The sequence below is a fragment of the Poecile atricapillus genome, chromosome 3 (assembly GCF_030490865.1).
Source record: "Poecile atricapillus isolate bPoeAtr1 chromosome 3, bPoeAtr1.hap1, whole genome shotgun sequence".
In the NCBI taxonomy this organism is placed as follows: domain Eukaryota; kingdom Metazoa; phylum Chordata; class Aves; order Passeriformes; family Paridae; genus Poecile; species Poecile atricapillus.
This window is the reverse complement of record NC_081251.1, coordinates 61,835,819-61,841,818: the sequence shown is the minus strand read 5'-3', so window position 1 is coordinate 61,841,818 and position 6,000 is coordinate 61,835,819.

Genomic DNA, 6,000 nt, shown 5'->3' with positions numbered 1-6,000 from the left:
CGGGGGGAGAGGATGCGGGGGCGGGGGATGCAGGGAAGAGGGATGCAGGGAAGGGGGATGAAAGGGGTCGAATGCAGGGGCCGCGGATGCAGGGAGGAAGGATGCAGGAATGGGGGATGCGACAGCAGCGGATGCAGAGGCGGAGGATGCAGGGCGGGCCCTCCGCGCACTGCCCGCGCCCTCGGGGGCGGCGGGAGCCGCTTCAGCACCACGGAGAGGGGCGGCCGGTGCCGGGGAGTAAGCAACGAGCTCGCATTACCTCTGCTGAAAACATCTCCGTTATTATTGGGTTTTTTTAATAAAAATGTTTTGTTCTCAAAGCATACCATCTCTATGTAAAATAAATGCCCTGATTTTTATTGTTTCTTTTCCCCAGCGTAGCAGGTATGTAAAAGAAACCCTATGCTAAATCTACTTTTCATGATCATGACATTTTACATGGTCCAAAACTAAGAATGGTGCTGTTTACATCGTCTAAATCTAGAAACTCTGAACTGAACTCTATAGTCAGTTTACAGAGCACTATGTTAGCTTCATTCATATTAAACTTTCCTTCATAAACAAATTCACATTTAAACTCGTTTAAATTATTGAATCCATTGAAGCTTTAATTTCCACTACCTAATGACAGTGATTATATCCATATTAAAAGCAAAAATCCCGTTACTCTTGATATGCAATCATTGTGTCTAGAAGGTATAAATATAGAAGTCTTTTCTACTGTTCCTCTCATGTAAATATCTTGCTTGTTGACATTCAGGAAGCTGGGCTGGGTTATTTCCCAGCCTTGCCCTTAGTCTGTATTTTATCACATACGAAGTGATCGGTGGATCAGTGATCACACTGGAACATGCATTTTTACTTAAATTGATCTCTCACAAATGTATTCTGGCAAGAAGTTACTCCTCGTGCAGTGGGAGGGGGACAGACAATTTGTCTTCCCCAGCAGGTGGGGGAGAAAGGGAGAGGAAGGTTCACCTCTGACTGAGAATTTCTATTTCCTGCCTATGAATAGTTCTAAGCTTGAGAGGACATAGCAGCAGGATAAAAACCATGTGCACATTTAAGCTGGAGACAAAGGGGTTTTTGTTGGTTTGCTGCTCGGTTTGTTCATTTTTTTGAGGGCCCAGAGCAGCACCATTCCAGAAATGCAATGTTCTTTGTTGTGCTGAACATTACCCAGGCTGTCTTTCAATGGTGTTTGTCTCTCTACACCTCAAATGCCATGGGAGGGTTTCACACCTTCCATGGAAGGCTGGTAGGTTACTCACAGAGAAGTTATTAGCATTGACCACATATTAACCCACCAACTTCTGCTATCAAAAAAAACCAGTGTTTCAACCAACAAATACCAGATATTACAGGATTAATATTATGTTTGTGAATAGCAAAGCTTGTGGAAAGACACAAGCAACTGCATACACCCATTGTGGTTCACATTAAACACTCAAAAGACTCCAAGGAGGTCAAGAATGCATTCTGAGACTCCAAATACAATCCCATACTTCAATACATTGACAAAAGAAGCAGTACTCAGGGTTGTATGCAATTCCTAGGTAACATTTTTTTAAGGTATATAAAAAAATCAGCTTGCATCCAATCCTTTTTGTCAAAGAAATTCCAGGTTTCCTTATTTTAGTAAATGAGAAAATAATTAAAGCATACTTTTAATATTGAACAGACATTTCTATTAAAACTGCCAATCTACTTTCTTTTGTGAAGATCTGATATCTGATGAATGGAACATTTCAGCTTGCTGCTCACTTACCTAGCCCTCCAGACTTAGCAGATCATGCTTCTCCCATTATGGGGTGTCCATCTTTCCTGTCCAGTGCAGTCACAGCACAGACTGGGCTGGCACAGAAACGTGTTTGGTTCTGCAGGAAGCACAACTTAAGTAAAAGCAAAGGGAGGCCAAGGTTCCATAGCCAGCTTTGCAAATAAGGTGCAAGAGTAACCAGCAGATAACCTGCACTGGGGCATGACTTATCCCACTCATTTCAGGGTACCTCAGCTCATCTATCCAAGCACAGCACCTTCTGTGTCAGCCTGATTTTGCTGATTTTCACAGCAAATGATAAAAGAGAGGCATCATCAAACCACATCTAAGAACAGACCAATCTAAGATACTACTGAGAATCTTACAAATCTCAGTTAGAATTTAAGCATCTGTAACTCAATTCATCCCTTGAGTGCTTCTGGACTTTATGAGGCAGAGAAAAGTCCCAAGAGTCTAAGACTAAGATGTGATCAAACTCAACATCTGCACTGCATCATGTCACATAACCTGGAAAGAGTTTATTTTTGATGGTGGAGCTTATCAGAAGTCCCCCTTCTTATTTTTCTTCCTGGTTATCCCTCTTTGTATAGTGAGCTTTTTGCAGCATCAGCCACATGTATTATATTGTGATAGTGGTTAAATACAAAGCTTAACAATCCATGTAAAAGCACCAGGGTTATTACTCTGGACTTTCAGGAGCAATAGCAGCTGGTGCTGAGAAGTTAAGGGAATAAATGCTGCCAATTCAAGTCCCCTTCTTCCCCCCCTTTTTTATTCCAGTAAAGGAACAAACCCCTCAAATAAACGGAAGTCCACCTGCTTATCAAATACTTTCTCCCTCAAAACTGTTTTGCGACAGAGAAAGGCAGTAGTGGCAGCTGCTGGTTGAAAGGAGCAACTGCCTTTTTCCTTCCAAGTGGAATTAAGGATGGGTACATCAGATGACACAAACACAGATCTGCACTGACTGCAGAGAACCTGTGCTGCTGTTACACAGCTTCATTTATGCCCCTGAATCTCACCACATATGGGAGTTGTCACTGGGTATCCCCACACTGCAGAGTAGAAACCATGCTGAGCCCCACAGAAACCTCTTGAGTTTGGTCCACCTGCCCTGTTATTCATTGCTGCCTTAACTCTGGAAGAGAATAACCCTTGCCTTGCCCCAGGCCATCATGGCTTGATGGCTTCTCCTGCCAGAAAACTGCTTTGTCACAGCCAACCAGCGATGTGACGATGATGTGACTCAACTGTTGTCACACAGCCCTTGCTGTGCACGTAGAAGATTGCAAGAGAGTACTGGGGACAGAAAGGTGACATTGCTTAGCAGGAGGGCGGTGTTCACTGTGATGCAAAGCTTCTTATTTATTTGAAGAGGTGGCACAGAAGCACAGCTGGAACAGCCCATGACAGATCACCCATAATAAATCTTCTCTGAGCTGACAGCAGCTTTGGAGCCACAGCTGCTTTTGTCATCACTGGGAGCAGTAAAGCTCTACATAGGCTGCAGCTGGCTGTCCTGACCCTCACAGCAGCAGCAAGAAAGACTCATCGCTCTCTCCCTGTATCTTTGGGGATGAATCTTCCCTGTGTCTATCCTGCTTTGAAGAGATGTGAGGACAAGAAAATAAAATAAGATTAAAAATCTTTTTTGATCAAAATTGAAGAAGAATCTCTTGTGAGGTGATTTCAAGGTAGACAGAGGAACACTGATCACACCTGTTCATGCTCTGTGTCTGTCTTAGTATGGCTGAGTTGCTTTTCTCTCGACTGTCATGTTGAGAGCAATGGGAAGATTGAAATGGGACCCTAACTAGATTGCCTATCCTGTATATTAATCAACATTTTATATGGTGCTTCACTGTGATTATTGGCTTTCAAAGGTCAACTACATTGAATAATAATTACCAGTGGCATTTATTAACTTAAATATCCCACTGGTATTAAAAGGAATACTACTAAGGGAAATAAAAACTCAGCAGCTTGTGATATCTAGATAACAACTAGTGAAAACTTTAAACCATCTGCATATTTTTAACTGCAGTGACTTGTATTTTATTATTTTAGTCCATTAAATAGATCACCATGTGTACTTTTCAGTTCTCACACAGCATATTGCTGCAGGCATATTTCAGAGAAAATTTTAAACACAATGTTCAAAGTTCTATTTTTCTAAAAAGTTTCATAATTTTTGAGAAAATACATGTAATGACATATCCCTCCCACAGTGTTACTTTGCCTATTTTAGGCAGAACACCTTTGTTTTGATTTTGAGATGCTTATTACTCTTCCTTTGAAATTCATGTCTCTTGTGAGATACAGCCTTATCTCTCAGGAATAATTAGGATCAAATTTCATAATCTCAGACTAAAAATGTGTGGTGGGTTGACCCTGGATGAGCAGTGAAACTCCTACCCAATTGCTTGCTCACTCCTACTCCCTTCTCTGAAACCAGCTGGATACAGGATAAAATAAAAAGGACTGGAGTAAACAAGCTCATGAGTAGAGATAAAGAAAGGGAGATCAATTCCCAGTTACTGTTGGGAGAAAACTAGACTTTACTCAGGGAATTAAACTTAATTTATTGTTGATTGAGATAAATGTTTGGGCACTGATTTGGATAACAACAAACAACAGACTTTTGCGGGGGGGTTGCCCCAGAATGGAACACCTCCTCCTCCTCCAGCTTTGGTGTTCCTCTGCTGCTTGTCACTCTTTTTGTTCATCCTCCTGCTTCTGCCCTATCTTAAATATGTTTCCACAGAGGTGCTACCAGCTGTGCCCGTGCTGTGCTCAGCTGTGTCCTGTGCTAGGTCCAATTTGAAGTTGTCTGAAACCATCCTGCAGGGCAGTGCTGGCCCCTTCCCACAGAACCCAGCCCTGCAGCTCTCTCTGCCAGCACCTGGCCACCTGCTCCACATACAGTAGGTGATTATTCAGATAGGAGGCTACATGACACTTTGCCATTGTTGTCATTCTTCCCTTTCTGAACCATTGTCTGTACATCTCAAGGGAAGCAATTAAAACTAATGTGGAAATAGTGAAAAGTGACGGGTATTTTGGAAAACTTCTCTCCTTTTAGAAGCTCATTATTTTCTATGTACCCAGTCACACATTAATGAATGGTGTGATGTGGGTGAATTGTAAAAGAATAGAAATAGTGCTGAATGCAATCTCGCCCTGATGACTTGCTGCTGCACCAATTACCAAAGGGGGGAACAACCTTGCCCTTAATAAGTCACAGCTATGTCCAATAAGGACGGGTGTTAAAAAAGAGAGTTGGCTGGCTGTGCTGTGCTGAGGAAGGGTTAGGGTGTCATGAGAGGGACAGAAAGAGGTGGTCACACAAGGTATAGGAAGGAGTTGGCTGCTTAAGGAAGAAGGAATGAATTGGTGGTGTGTGGAGCTGCCTGTAAGAATTCACAGAGAAAAGATATGAAAGTTTTACTGTAGGATAATAAACCGATAGCATCAGTCAGTTTGCATCCACTGTCAGTTTGTGCCCAATGTGAGGAGTGAGCACGGACAGCAAGACCCTCTAGATACTGCTAAATCTAAGTAGAAACATGCAACATCACCAGGGGAGGGCCTCATTCTATGCTTGGCAGTCTCCTTTCCCCAGTTAGTAATTTCTGCTCTGAACTACAAAGATGAATACCCAGTTATAAATAGCATATGACTTCATTTTTTAAGAAAAAGTAATAGAAAAACCTTAAAAATACAGAATTTTCAGCTTGTGTTTGCAACCCACTGGAATGAATTAACTTTTTCTTGTGCAAACAAACAAATTGGTCTCCTACTCAGCCATTTAAAACCACAGCTAATTTGCAGGACTTGGGCATATTTCTAGGATCCAAGGCCTGGGAACGTGTGTCACTAAATCACAAGCCCACAAGAGATAGGGACTCCTAATCCTCAGGCCCTCTCTTCTCCCCCACTTGGAGGAAAGGGTAACTGGGTATGCAGTGAAAGACCAGGAGTACCCTCCAGACAGGTCATCATCTGTCTGATTAGAAAACCAAGACCTTGCCTATTCCTCTGGAGATAATTTGCCTTTGGGCATTGCATGTTTCACACATTTACCTCTGTACCTATCCAAATCCATCTAACTGAAGCAGCCTTGTTTGGAACACTTCACAGAATGGAGAATCCATGACTTCTTTGAGCTTTTTTGGAGCATCTTTCCAATGTTAATAACTTTCATCATTAAGAGTTTTGCT